Source organism: Marmota marmota, unplaced genomic scaffold (assembly GCF_001458135.2).
Source record: "Marmota marmota marmota unplaced genomic scaffold, marMar, whole genome shotgun sequence".
NCBI classification, from domain to species: Eukaryota; Metazoa; Chordata; class Mammalia; order Rodentia; family Sciuridae; genus Marmota; species Marmota marmota.
The window spans coordinates 8,799,392-8,815,511 of NW_026000142.1; the positions used below are offsets into that span (position 1 = coordinate 8,799,392).

General features: G+C 35.0%; 1 pseudogene; it reads right to left on the minus strand.

Annotated features, from left to right (window-relative positions):
- Positions 1-2,748: 2,748 nt before the first annotated feature.
- Positions 2,749-6,760, minus strand: LOC107144400 (annotated as a pseudogene).
- Positions 6,761-16,120: the final 9,360 nt, after the last annotated feature.

Here is a 16,120-nt window from a genome sequence, read left to right on the forward strand (position 1 = left end):
GAAGACTTTACAAGGACATGGAGGTTTACAAGTTCAATTATCTAAGGTAATACAAGGAGCTAATGAACCTTATGCTGAATTTGTAGATAGGCTTATTCAAACAGCTACCAGAGTTTTTGGGAATACAGAACAAGCAATGCCATTACTAAAACACCTGGCTTATGAGCAAGCGAATCGTTGGTGCAGAGATATCATTAGACCATGGAAACATGAAGATTTAAACACATATATTAAATTATGTAGAGACATTAATGAACAAGAGCAAGTCGTGGCAGCTGCAGTAAAACAGGCTTTAGATGCCAGAGACATTAATGAACAAGGGCAAATTGTGGCAGCTGCAGTAAAACAGGCTTTAGATGCCAGGCCAAGAACATGCTACAATTGTGAACAAACAGGACATTTTAAAAGGAATTGCCCCATTGGAGGAGGGTTTAACAAAACTAGGTATCAAAGGAGTAGAATACCAGGTATTTGCCCACGATGCCGTAGAGGGAGACATTGGGCTAATGAATGCCGTTCTCAAACCACCATAGAGGGTACTCCATTATCAAAAAACGAACAAGGACCAGGTGTTTATCCACGATATCGTGGAGAAAGGCATCGGGCTCCATTGCCAAAAAATGGACAGGGGGGCCCAATGCTCCGGGGCCCAAAACCACAAATATACGGAGCACTGGAGGAACCCAGCAACCCCATNTTCTAAAAATAAAGTTAGTTTCTTTTGACAAGTGGCTCCTGATTGTGCCCAGCCAGACTGCGGCATTGTGGTTATGTTCTTTTCAAGCTGTCCAGGTTCAAAGGGCATTAATATACATATTAAAACACTATTGTCTAAGCATTTCAGAGCCTATGCATTATTTTACCATATTTAAAATGAACATGAGCATCTTTGAAGGGCTAGCAATCTTTAAAATTGGAAGAGAAAAATGGTGTAGGTTGGACTTTTGTTTGTATAACTGATACAGATGGTCAGAGTATTTATTCAATTAAGCCAGGTAAAATTAATTTTTCTATCAGTACATCTTTAGTTATTGTATAATGAATATTGACTCTAAATTAGTTTCCTAGAAACCTTATGGAAAGAATTAGTTGGTTTTTGTTATATTTTATTTTATTAAAATTTTTTGGGGATACTAGCATTGGAACTTAGGGGAGCTTTACCACTGAGCCACATCCCCAACCCTCTTAATTTTTATTTTATTTTTTTCAATTAGAAAATTTTTACTAAATGAGAAAACTATGATGTGCTTTAAAACACAATGGAATTAGGAGAAAAAGACATATGCATTGTAAAGAAATTTTGCACTGTGCTGAAAATCAAATATTTCTTGCAGTAATAAAATGTGCCAATCCATAAAATGTAAGTTAACAGAATTCTCAATTTAACATTTTCAAAGACAATATTAAGGTAAAGAATTTTATGATAGCACATATAGAAAGGTGTTATAAATATGATGTCCATTCCTGTGAATCTTACAAATTTGACAATGCTCAAAAAAAGATTTTGGAACACATTAATGAATCACAAACCTGTGTCCTGTAAGTTCTCCTTCTAAAATCTTTATGTTGACTTTTCTATTCCTTGCTATTTGTTAATTCTAAATCTAGAAGAAGAAGAAGAAGAAGGAGAAGGAGAAGGAGAATGAGAAGGAGAAGGAGAAGGAGAAGAAGAAAAGAAGAAGAAGAAAATAAATACTGTAATAAATTCTTGATCATGTACAGAGTGAACTACCATAGTTTACTATATATCTATACAATATCATATGATCTTTGATTATGAAAAACTAGAATTAAAATCTTACTGACACAGCCTTAAAATAGTATACACAGTATATATATTAGATAGTGAATCATCCAATACCTGTAGTTGAAAATACATCCCAAGTTCTCTGCATATTAGATTTTATAAGCATCCATTTAAATACATCCTTTGTACAGAGGGAGGAAAAGAGCATCAGCTTTCCAAGGCTTGTCAAAAAATGATTCTCCTGTTCTGTGGATTTAAAAACAAAACAAACAACAAAACCCACAAAAACAAAACTGATGCGGGTGAGGATGTTATTAGGAAGTAGACATGTTAAAAAGTGTTTTGTGCAAATTAAAATCTAAAGCCAAGGTTTTAATCACATTACCAACTACTTATCTTAAAATTAAATGAAATGCTACTACACAATAGAGCATCAAAAAGCCCAAATCCAAATCAATGGCAATTTCTGTAAAAAGCAAAAATATTTACTATCAGCTGTATGTTTTCCCAAACTATTTGATTAAAAATTAGTGGATTGGATAGTTTGCATATTTTTAAAAACTTTCAATCTCTAAAGTTCCTTTTACTATAATGAGGCATAGTTTTCTTAGTAAGGGCAAATAGGTAGTCAAGTACAGGAAAATAATAGTTGATGAATGTCTTTAAAGGTCTTTCCATGTATCACTTTCAAAAATATTTCAGAAAAAAAATTAAAATAGTTGCCATCATTTTAGGAAAAACAAACAAAACAAGCCCCCAACAATAAACGACCAAGCAACAATAAAACCACATTAATGGATCATCATGCTTTCATCTGATTTAACTATCACATCTAGTTTAACTGGAATGCTTTTCAACTTTAAAAATTGTGATACATGAAGATGTAAATTTAATGGGTAATTTTGAATTTGGTTTTAACTTCTTTTTCTGAATATTATAAGAGAGTAAGTATACTTATTAAAATACAGCATAGCACATCTTTGTATTAGGAAAAAAATTAAGATCCTTTACCCATCTCCTTAAGTTAAAGGTGTGACATCGTAAAGTGTGTCAAATGGCTGGATGGTTTTACAGTGCACACTTATATATTAGGAAGTATCTCCTTAACAAATCTGATGGTTTCTTTATAGAATTTCTTTCTTCACTTTTTTTTTCAGTGGATTAGCTATTTGAGGTGGAGTGACAGGACATCCAGAATTCAGTCCACCATACTGATACTTAGCTTTCATTTCAGATGGTTTCAATATCTGAAATGAACACATCAAAGATTCATCCACATTCATCATTCTACCAGTATTATCAAACTTGCCACAGTAATGCAGGGCTGAAAATAGGGTAACCAATTGTCGTTTTGCAAAAAAAATTCATATCCATCTTTCACCAACTGATGGGCTCGACAAATCAAGTCCAAATCATGATGATTCAGAAATTTACTGAATTTGTCAGCTCCAAAAGCAAAGGAAACACTATGATCGGTTTTCTCCCCAGCCTTGCACATCCTTATCTGGGTCAGATCACAGAAAATCACAGAGCAAACCTATATCAGGGACATCTGTGGGTCTCATTATTCTCCAAATCTGCTCCATAGATTGCAAGTCTGGTGATAGTCCTCCATACAACAGAAGATCTTCTCATCCACAATGGCAGCTATAGGCAGAGAGTTAAAGCAATCAGTGAAGGTCTTCCACAACTTAATATTAAACTTTCATTTGCATTCATCATAGAATCCATAAATGCATTTGATGATAGCACTTCCATGATTTTCTCTTGATAGAGAAGTTCTCTGGATATTTGATTTTATAAGCCAATAGCAAACAAATGGTTTCCAAAGACTGCTTTCCTCTGTCCACATAATTTCCCAATAAAACAGATTGGCTTCTGGTGGGAAACTTCCATATTCAAATAATCTCAGTAAATCTGTATACTGTCCATGAATATCTCCACAAATTTTCAGTGGTACTTCTAATTCCAAATGAATAGGCTGGCTGAGCAAGATTTCATGAGATTGATACATAAGCCCTGAACTTCTGCTTCAGTCATCTGCACAATCTTTCCTGGACAACATTCTTATGCTAAGGAAAAGATCTTTATAAAATCCACTCCCAGAACAGCAATCGGAGGTAACCAAGGGCCATGCACAAATAGAAGAGCAAAGAAATACACATTCCAGGGACACACTATGCCCAGCAGCAGGCACCCTTGCCCCTTCTTTGGAAGGGTCACTGGAGGCCAGCATGACAGCCAGGAGAGTACCAAGGCCCTTTCTGAAGGCTCTTTTTTTCCCCAAATTTAAAACTGCTTGAGAGTCTTTGCCAATCCTCAGAAATATATTTTTGATTTTGTCAATATCTGCAGCATAAAGTAACTACATTGTCAAGCTTCGTGGNTTTTTTTTTTTTTTTTTTTCTGAAACAGGATCACTACATTGCTGAGGCAAGACTCGAATTTGGGATCCACCTGCCTCAGCCTCCCAAGTTGCTGGAATTACACAGGCCCGGCTATTATTTTATTTTTAAAATGTTTTAAATGTGATTGTGGCTGCTCTAACAAATTGTTATCTGTTTAGAGCTTAAAGGAACAACTGTGTTGTTATAAAGGATTGGAGTTTGGAAATCTAAAATAGGTTGACAGGGCTTCATTCTTTCTGGGGCTTGACAGGTAATCTGCATCTTCGCCTTTTCCAGCTTCTGGATCCTTCTCATTCCTAGGCTCATAGACTTGCATCATTCCCACCACTGATTCTGTCATTTCATCTTCTTCTCTGACTGATGTTCCTCTTACTGGTGATTAATTTGGAATAATCTAAGATTATCTCCTCAGCTCAAGGTCCTTTACTTAATTACATCTGCAAAGTCCTCTTGCCAGGCAAGGAAAGCTGTTTACCTATTCTTGAAATTATGATGTGAGCATCTTTGGAAACCATTATTCTGTCTAGTGCATGGTAATACAAATCATTTATAAAAGATAAAAATGCTAAATTTAAGAGCAAAATACTTTTTTCAAAACATTTATCCTTGATACAGGATGTTCAAGCTTTTTTCAAATTATCATCCTTGATAGAAGATGTCCAAAACAGTAGTGAAGATGTGAACCTGTTTTTACTTGTGGGAACCAGTTTAGGCAAAGACAGTTTTATTTAAACTTATCTTGATGAGTTAGACTAGTGAAGAAAAACAGGACCGTGGCTTATTTCAGGTCTTGCTTATCCTAAGGGGATGATTTGTCACTTTGAATAATTACTAGAAGCAAAGGACATCTAGTTTCCAGAAGAAAAAAATGTATGTGAATGGAGTTTTGTAAAATATAGTTAATTTCTCTTTCTGAAGGCCTGTGAATATGAACCATCCTACTCATGTGAGTAGGATTCTTGCTGAATCCTGACTGACCACTAAAGGAAACACTTAGCTCAGATAATTATGTGAACAAGAAAAAAATATTATTTCCCTGAAAATATTCCATGTAACATTTTAAAAATGATTCAACTATATCTTGTGATTGGTATTTTTGAAAACTTTGGCTGTTTCTCTACCACTGTGGCAACTCATTGCAGCATTTATGACATTCTGCAGAACATGATTGATGAATTTTACTTTTTTTCTTTGTCTAGAGGAAAATAGTCCAAAGTTTTAAATGACTTTTTCATATAAACAATAGAGTGATTATACTATTGTTATTTTTCAGTTCTGAAATAATATCTGAAAGGATGAGCGAAAATAATTCAATTATTGGGGAACCAAATCTGGGCATAGATCACATCTCTATGATATGAATGCCGTAAGAAAGTCTTGCATTCTAAAAGTTAAGTGTGAATCTGTCATATATTCACTATAATTTTTAAAAAGAGTAAGGGGAAAAGGAGATAAGACAAATGAATTAATCTTTTGGGGATAAATTTTTGTAGAATGATAGGATAAATAGGTTCAGTGTAGTGAAAACAACCTATGATTGATATTAGGGCATAGGGTCCACCTTGCTGAGCTCAGGGTGGAGATTGTCAGAGGGGGTATGTTCTGCCCTGGTTCCATGCAATGACACCTCACTCTGGATCTATATGCAGTGGTGTATAATCTTCCCAACACATGCCATGTAGTCAATAAACATTTCTACAATAAAAGAAGAAGGATATATAAAATTAAGGGATGAAAAGCCTTATATCCTTCTCAGCCTTACTTTGTAATTAATTTTTCTTATATATAAGTGAATTAAGCTGAGGCTTGAGAATGACATGTTTAAAGTATCTAAAGAGAAACCAATAAAATTAAATAACTTAAGACCAATTGTTTCTTATTTTTTAGATATTTGTGTGAAAGAAAAGCAATGCTGAAAACCACAGGAGAAAGGATGGAATAAATTTAGTATAATTTTACTTTTATTTATTTATTTATTTATTTACTTATTTATTTTTGTCTTTTGGTACTGGGGATTGAACCCAGAGATACTTTGTTACTGAGTTACATATCCAGCCCCTTTTTATTTATTTATTTTTTATTTTGAGAAAGGATCTCACTAAGTTGCTTAGGGCCTTGCTAAGTTGCCCTGTCTGACCTCAAACTTGCAATCCTCCTGTGTCCTTGGTTGCTGGGATTACAGGCATGTGCCACCACACCCATCTTACTTTTTTTAAAAAATATAATATGATTAGTATTTAAACTATTATCCTAGTTAAGGTCAATCAGAATTGATATATACAAATTAAATATGTCTGGTTGTTATCCCAATATTGGGTACACAGGTGTTAGTTCAAATTTGAAGCAGATGAGACAGCAGTGCTACACTAGCAGTTATCCACATGATCACCAAGAGACCCTGGCCCCTTAAATCCAAATTAAATGTGCCTGAATCCCAAGGTAACTGTTTACCTTTATTCTAGACATCTCTAGCTGTAGAATCTCTTTCCTTCTGAAGTCACCTATTTCTGGATTACTTCAAAATCTTACATATATACTTTCGTATTTCTGCTCTATGATATGCTCCCCCACATTTCTGTTCTTCCTTTGAATTACCTGTGTACATTCTCAGATTCTCATTAGATCAAGTTTTCACATGTAGAGAACTAATCCTTGATGTTTTTGAAAAATGGAAAAGGTTTCAAACCACAAGGTAAAAACCTGTACTTGAGTACTGGACATTTGCATTATTAAAAAAAAAAAGTCATTTATTGCCACTTAGTCTCTAGCCTGGTTAACTCTTATCAGAGCAACTCAGAGCCCTCTAACTCCAGTTTCCAAGCTCAGTTTTAATTTCTGTTTTATATCCAGAGATTTGGTGAAATAATGTGTTCAACAACAGCCTTGAATTTCACATGCTCTCTTCCCCACTCATTTCTGTAAAGAGAAAGGAGCACAGAGAGGTTCCCCACCCCCGTTGATATGCATTTGTTTTCCTTCTACAAAAGATAGCTATCACTATAGGTAGTTTATTCGATTATGTAACATCTTTTCCTTAAAATGGTATTAGTTGAAGTTATGGTAGTGCTTTCAATGTTAGATTATAACTGTGAAGTTAAGAGAAAAAACCTGGGAAATTCAATCAATTGGTACAGATCTGGTGACACATGGCAGTCCTTTCTGTGTTTCTTAAATAGTTGGAGTAGAGATGAAATCCTGCTCAGAACCTTTGAAAAATTAAATGATAGAACATATGTGCAAAACTAATGGATGTGCAAGTTAAGCGTGGTTTAGCTGTGAACAGTCAAGAAAACTTGAATGTTCATGTTCTTTAGATCATATGTAAGAGGAATCCCCTTGCACAGAGAGTTCTGCTGCTTTCTGATTAATAAGGAAATACCACAAATGATCATCATTCTCCTCAGGAGCAGATTGCTTTGGGCTCTACAATTACCAACACAGCAATGATCTGGGAATTTTCTTTGGGTATACGAAAAAATTTACCATTTAAATTTGAGTATTTTGGAATTTCACAAGTACCTTTCTAGAAAGAGGTAAATATGGTATGAATACATAATGAACCAAGTTTTTAATTTTCTTTTCACAAATTCCTGAAGAAAGTGAGGTAAATTACTTCTCCAGTGTACTCATATATTATGTGATACACTAGGTCTCAAAGGAGTTAATGCAACTTTCACTGTAACATAAATTCAAATTCAAGTAGTTGTTTATGAAATGGAAAGTTCTTCTTGAGCTGATCTCTGTGTGGTCCAGAGACTACTCTTATCTATTTCAAAAAGTGTTGTAATTTGACTCAATTTAAGTAGCCTGTTTGAAATTAGGCAGAAAAGATTGTTTATTTGAATATTCATATTTAATGCATTATTTTGCTGTAATTTGAGAATAACTCAAGCCAGAAAATTAACCCATAGTCAAAACCAGTGAAGACAGAATAATATGGTGGTCCCAGGTAGTAGTCTCAAATCCTTCTTCTGTTTCGCACTAGTTGTGTGATTTCCATGACATTAAGCCATCTTCTCACTTTTTCATCTGTGGAATGGAGAGAGGTGGTGACTGTGAAGAATAAATTAATTAACAAATAAAATTCTTGGCAAATACAAGTTTTGAAAAGATTTTTTATAAATGTTTATGTAGTATTCCATCTAAGAACTTCTATATGAAACAAACATATATGTAAAATAGGCATGGAAAATATGCTAATTTTAACCCATTTAGATTTCAAAATGCTCATTTTCTCTTAAAAATGAAGAACAGAGTATTAGTATTGAATTTTAGACAAAGTGTAAATAAAGCAAATTTTGACATTTTGGTTATATTTCTAGTTGGAATACCAGGTAAAATACTTATGCATTTTAGCAAGCATAATACTGTAACACTGAATATAGAAAATACTTGTGTTAATTAGCCAGTGCTGAATAAATTTAGAGTGTAGAGTTGAGGTTAGGTTTTTTTTCCCTGATATTTGTACTGTGTAATAAAATATTGCTCATCATCTCTATTTTTACTGAGAAAATATTAATTTAAGAACTAGAGGAATGAAAGTTTTTCCTATTTTATTGGTGCATTATAATTATACATAATAATAAGATTTGTTGTTGTTATATATTCATACCTACATACAACACAATAATATAATTTGGTTCATATTGTTCCCCAGATTTCCCCTTTCCCTCCTCTCCTTCATATCCCTGGTCTCTTTCCTCTCTTCTATTGGTGTCTCTTCCAACTTCATGAGATCCACCCCACCTCTCTTTTCCTTTTTCCTCTTTAGCTTCCTTATTTGAAAGAAAAACACATGACCCTCACTTTCTGATTTGAACAAGGAAAGGCAATAAGTAATGAGGAAATTGGTTTTGCAATGTTAAGAAAAGTGAGGGTTTTTTTCTGTTTATTTTAGAACTTGATTCATTAACAGAAAAATAAAAACCCTATTTTAAGAGACAGTGGTAAAACTTTATAAGAATCCTGAACTGTTTAAAGAAAAATGACTTGAAGGTTTTCAGGATGGTTATTTATCTTAGAAAATTGACTTCATGGTAACCATTGTAAAATGCTAAGCATATTAATATTTTCACTGTTTAAGCTGGAATAAAATATAGAATGCAATAAAAAGAATTTTGTTAACAAAGGTAAAAATGAAAGAGTTAAATCCATTAAACACAGTAGGTATTCTTAAATTACTGATGAATAAGTCTAGAGAATGAGAAACTGACCCTGTAAACTTATTTATATTTTTATATCTTCTTTGTCTGATGGCTTTAGCTTCTCTCACTTATATTCTCTCTTGACGTCATCTCCTAAATTCTTGTTGCCAACACCTGCTCTTCTTAAATCCTGTTTCTACTGATCTGATGGAATGGTCTGAGATCTCGAGGACTGTGGTGGAGCTACAGATGTTAAGGAGTTAATGTCCTCTGAGCTCTTGGTAGGCCAGAGCAAGCAAGACTATTCTCAGGACATGTTCAGTTGACATGGTCAGACTTGCCATGAGTTCCTTTTGAGACTGTGGACCTGCCTCATGTCTTTCCCTTGTGGTGGAGTTATTTTGGGGAATGTTCCTGTTATGCTTAGCTGCTAGTACAGATCCAGAATAAAGATTAAGGGAAAAAAAACGTAAAAGTAGCATTGTTTTAAAAAAACATATTTTAGTATTTTGTATGCCTAACCTCAAGGTTGCATTCCATGGTTGGGAACCCACTGTAAACTTTAAAATGCTGTGCTTGCCCATAATAAATGTCCTTAGCTGCACCAAGCTTTTGATCCCCTGTGTCCCCTCTTTCATCTTGCTCAGCTCTTCAGTCCCTGTCAACACTGATCCTCTTTTTTTCCCCAAATTTAAAACTGCTTGAGAGTCTTTGCCAATCCTCAGAAATATATTTTTGATTTTGTCAATATCTGCAGCATAAAGTAACTACATTGTCAAGCTTCGTGGTGGACAATCTATACCTTTGCTCCTCATCAGAGTATGATTTACTGCCACTTATCACTGTCCTGTCACTACCTTTACCAGTCACCAGAGATTGATCTCTGTCAAATTACACGATTTCTTATAATCTGAAATCTACCAATCCTCTTTGTAGCATAGGACAAGTTTTCGCATAGTTTTCCTGCTGAGACTCTAGAAATCCTACCTTACCTTTCTCAACAATTTCAATGTATGTTATTGCCCTTATTATCCCTAAAATATTGTTGACCCCAGGGATATTCCTGCATGCCTTAGAGAAAACATAGACTTAATTTAACCTAAACTAAATTTGTATCATTTCCATTGCCCCATTTGTATCTCTTTCACTTTTCCTTATCCCATTGTGACTGCATCATCTACACCCATCTTAAGCTGGAAACCTCTGAGTCATCATTGCATGCCTGCCTCTTGGTCATGAAACTTTGGGACCACTCTCTCCTCACTCTTACAAAGAGACTTCAGTGGCTCAGTGGCATGTGTGAGGCACTGGGTTTGATGGATCCTCAGCACACATAAAAATAAATAAATAAAGATATTGTGTACATCTACAACTAAAAAATATTAAAAAGAGAGAAAGAGAGAGAGACAGAGAGACAGAGAGAGACTGAGACTTCCACAATCTGCACCCTGGCTCAGCATGGACACAATTTAGAAATTTTCTTATGATTCTTCTACAGAATTTTTCAACCCTGTGGTTGCTTCTCTGATTTCATCCACTTTTAATTCTTTCCTTATTTGCTTTCTAAATATCCTTTGGAGTCCATTTTCAAATTATCTTGCTTCTTTTGGCATCAATACTGAGGAGAAGTAAATGACAGGATTCGATTGTCTTTTGCTGGGGACTTCTAGGTCCATCATCTACCAGGATCAAACTAAAGATTTTTATCTTCGAATCCCTTGAGAATGTAGTGGGACAATGATGATGTAAAGTTGCATCTGACTTCCTCAGAGACACTGCCTTTTTAAAGGCAAAATTCACTTCTTCACATTGAACAAAAATGGGAATAATGAAATACTTTCCATCTTTGTAAATGATAATTTATATTTTAATCCATGAAGTTACTAAATGCATGTTGTTTTGATTCTTTAGAATGGAGATGATCAAGTCACTTGTTTAGACACAAGATATTCTGTGCTGGAGGAGAAGTCAGTCAGTGTGTTAACATTGCATGCTAATAGTAGTGTGACCTGTCATGCTTTTCTTGAGAATGAGAAGAAATTTTAGGCCTGAAAATTTTATTTTCCTTAGCACTCCACTTTGGGTAATTATTTATTCATGCTATATGGTTAGAAAATAGCATGATTAAGTCGTTTGCAAAGACTGGGGGAAAAAAAGCCAAAGTGTTGTGAATAGAAAAGAATTGCAAATGCTCTTTTAAAACCATATATTATAGATTAGAATAGTTGCTGCTAAACATACACAAAACCCCTTCTTTTAGGTTAATTTAGACCATGTTTATCTCTTTCCTCCAAATCTCATCCTCATTATCTAATATGCAAGAGAGAAAGAAGGGTAGCCAAGTTAAGATTCACTGTGATGCAGTCAAGAATAAGAATGAATACTACAGGAATAGTAGTGGGATGCAATGGAAAGGAAAAATATTTGGAAGGACAATCAATAGGACAGTAAAAGAAGACAAGAATAAATGGGAATAGGCAGTAATGAGTCACACAGCTGGGGAGACTGCCCTTCACTAACTATGATGACAAAGTCAGCCCTCAAAGATGGTACTCAGGTTTCTGATTTGAGTAAGTAGGTAGATGGTCATTCTATTCACTGACTTAGGAAGAATAGAAAGATATGTGGTTTCTGGTGTGGTGGGGAAATAAAGACTTCAGTTTGGGACATGTTAACTTTGAAATATCTGTGAAATAGTGGAGGTTCATAACCAATTGGTGGTAAGATATTTGAGTCAGGACTTCATGGAACATTATTTTTTTGCAGGGGGGCTACTGGGGATTACAGTCAGGGGCACTCAACTACATCCCCAGCACTATTTTGTATTTTATTTAGAGACAGGTTCTCACTGAATTGCTTAGTACCTCACCCTTGCTGAGGCTGACTTTGAACTTGTGATCCTCCAATCTCAGCTTCCCAAGCCACTGGAATTATAGGCATGCACCACTGCACCTGGCTGGAATTTTTCTTGACAGTAGCTTTGAATTTGTCAATATCAGCATGAGATAATAATCAAAGATTCAGAAATAGATGAGCATTTACCAGGAGAATACGCAGAGTAAGAAAAGTGAAGGGCCAGCTCAGTTCATTTAAGGGAAAGAAAGGAAGAAAAAAAGAAGACATTGTTACTGAGGTAGGAAGAAACTCCATGCAGAATGATGCCACAAAATAAAGAGGAAAGGAGCAGAGATTTTTAGCATATATATAAGGGAATACGTAGTGAACTGGGTCAACTGCTGCCAAGACACATAAAGGAAAAAAGTAAAACCTAATCATAGCATTAGGCAAGAAGAAAATTTTTTAGGTTTTTCAAAGAGAATTTAATGTATGGAATTTGTAAAATGGGTGTAGTGGAACTAAAAAGAAAAAAGATTGGAAAGGTAACTCTATGGCAACAGAGGTAGTAAATATAGGTAGTGGCTACCATACCTGGGTTGGGGAACATAGAGACCAGAACTTGGAAGCCTGGAAGAGAGGCCCTGCAGAGCTGGGACTTGGATCTTGTTGAGTGGGGGGCTGCAGAGTGCACCTGTGATTGCTGCTGATACCTATGAGGGAGTCCAGTAAGAATGACTCTGGAAGATAAAGTATTTACCTTTTAAAGCGCTTTTATTTTGGGTTCTAGTGGTTGGTATTTTTCAGGCAATCAAATTTTGTCTCCCAAGTAAATGACTATATTCTCAAATTCTCACCTATGCAGACCATCTTGAATAGATGACAGTCAAGGCCTGGTTGTTCGTATTTGGTATCCCTTTTTCTGCCCCACATATTAGAAGACAAAGCAGTTTGGAGAATGGATGCAATCTAAACTTGCAAGATGTTCAACAGTTGCAACCCAATTACCCAGGTCTTAGTATGCTCAATAATGGGAGGAGCCTGCCAGTTAGGAGACATTAAATATATTCACTTTCTTATCCCTTCTGTTGGCTTTCACTGGCTCCTCATTTATCAAGTTACTTCTTTGAGCTGATCTCCAAAGCCCTCTAGTAATTAATACATCCTTGGGTTTTCCCGTCTTTTCCACTATGAATCACCAAAGAAGTCAGGCTGTACCAAGTAGGTCACAGTCAAGCCCACCTCCTTGAAGGTAGTTTTTCCTATGTATGCTAGAAATTTTGAGTATGTAGCCCTGTGTATCTTTTCTTTTGAACAATCAAGGAATGGTATATGCAGTGAAAATGGGGACCCAGGTTGAGCTCAATTGTGGAAATGCTTAAGTATATTCTCTACTGCCTTTGTTGTTTCTTCCCCCTATCTATCAACTTTACTGAGTGTAAAGAAGAATCTCCTTTGTGCATATTTAGTTCTTCACAAGGAGTAAAGCTGAGGCCACAATGCTTGATCTCCACCATAAATTAGACAAGCTACTACAACCTTCACAAGGAAATCACATGGAAAAGAATATAGACTGTGTACACATCCATTTGCATTTTTATCCGTGTCAAATTTCTAAAAGCATAAAATCTGTGACTTTTTCTGAACGAGTACATTTTAAATTGGGTTATTGGTATTTCTTATGCCTCTCTTTCCTTTCCCACATTTCTCTTTGTAGTCAGATCTTCCTAAACTACCTGTTTTCTCCTTAGTACAGATTTATTTATTAATGGACTTGGTGATGGCTTAGTTTCTTATGGAAACTGCTGATGGTAGGAGATAGAGTTTGATGGGTCAGGAAGAGAATGGAAGGTGAGGGTGTGGAGATACACTTTGGAACATTTGGTGTATGAAGTGGAAAGCAGGGAGTGACAATAAGTGAAGGAAATACAAAATCAGGAAATACTGTTTTAAAAAGCATGGGACTTGAGCATAATCAATTATTGATGGGAAAGAATATGCTGACATGGAAGGATCAAAGACAATTCAGTTCCTGGGGAGGAAAGGAATGAAAACTTTTCCAGAGAACTGGTAGAAAGATTAACCTTCAATAAGAGAAGGAGAAACTTCTTCCACTGTAATAGGAAGAACAAAGAAAACCAGAAATAGATACAAGTTACTTTTCCAGGTTAGTGGCAGAATAATGGAAGAATCTCAAACTGGTGCTTCTCTGTAAAGATGGAAGCAGAGTCATCTATTGAGAGAAAGGTGAGGATAGAGTCAGGCATTAGCACACTGAGAGTTAGAATAACAGCAAAAATTTATTACATTACATGTTTCAGGATATTTTCTGTGCAACCCTGTATGAACTAGTTCAGTTAATCCTCCAAACAATCCTATTGCTTAATTGCTATTGGTATACCCATTTTAGAAATGAGGATGGAGGGTGGATCTGAACCAGCTTTTGAGAAGAAAGGGAAAAGAAGTTGACATTGATCTTGTTGAGGTTAGAGACCATGAAATTACAATGGCACTAAGTTAATAAATCTCACATCTTAATGACAGCATGCAAATAAACTTCTAAAGCAAGCATCATGAATATGACTTGAAAACAGCTCTTAATATATTGTGTTAAAATTAAAAATATATTGTGCTTATATGTCTATTTCCTCACAAGAAGGAAGACTATGGGCCTTGACCATCATGGTATTCTCACACCCGAAGGCTCATAGTAAACAATTTCAAAGATTATAATGAATCAGTTCAAACTAGTTTCCATCCTCTCTTGCTTTACAGATTCAACTAATGCTTTCTTTTATTTGTTAAATTTTCCAAATTTCTCCAACGACTCCACATATGATCTTTTAAAAAATATTTTTATTAGCATATAGTTATACATAATAGCTGAGTTCCACATGTGATCTTGTTCTGATTTTGTTCTGGGCCTTTTCATGTTTTTTCTAGTGCTGTGATGCATGAGTTTGATTGTGTTTATAACTTTATCATGCAGTATCCATAAATGAATGTATACTTCAAATATAGCTGAGAAGAAAGGGTCTAATGTGAAAGTTGCAGATTTGATAGCACTTTTGTTGCAAATTAAGAAAAAATGACTACAGTCATTGGAGATAATCATTATAGTTCAATATTACTCTCAGACATAAAGATTTTTGGTAATTTCTTCCACTGGAATGATAGGGTTGTGAGCTCCTGAAGGGATTAATTTGGCACTCACTGCAAATGTTTAGCCTCTATCTGGCTCCTTCTAAAGTTCAGTAAGCCTCTCTACTTATTCTCCATCCACTGTTAGTTGATATTTGCTTATAGAAAGAAAACAACTCTGACATTAGCATAACCTAAACAGAAAGAATCAGACCTACTGACAAGTTGACTTTAGCCCAAGGAAACCCATGTCAGACTTGTCTTCTAAACTTCAAGATGATAATTTTTTTTTTTTTTTTTGGCTACCTGGTTTGTAGCAATTTACTATAATAACAGTAGATAGTAGTAAACTACATGTTGAAGTTATCAACAAAGACAGAATTAAGTAAAAGATACTAAAATTTCTGGTTGAGATGATAATTCTACACTGCCCAGAATGTCTACTAGGAAAATGTCAACAGCTACTTTACCTTAAACCTACATAGATACATTATTCCCTGATTGAGTTATTGACTTAACTTCTTATAGCAAATTATTAGCACATAAATCACCAATGTGTTTGTGTACTCTTAGTAGTAAAAATGCAGGGTCAGAGAAAGTGACAGTTGACCTGATTACAAATCTCAAGCCAACATACAGTGATATAGATGAATTCAGCTATCCCATAGAATATTGAAACATGTTTAGTTCTTCCTTTATGATAGTATGATATAATATTTATCACTAATTTGTAATTTATGTCTTACCACAAATTGTAATAAGAATTTTACATAACCCATCTTGTATATCAATATATTAGATGTAATCTCTATTTTACATGCAAGCTTTAAGTAAACTGGCTCCTG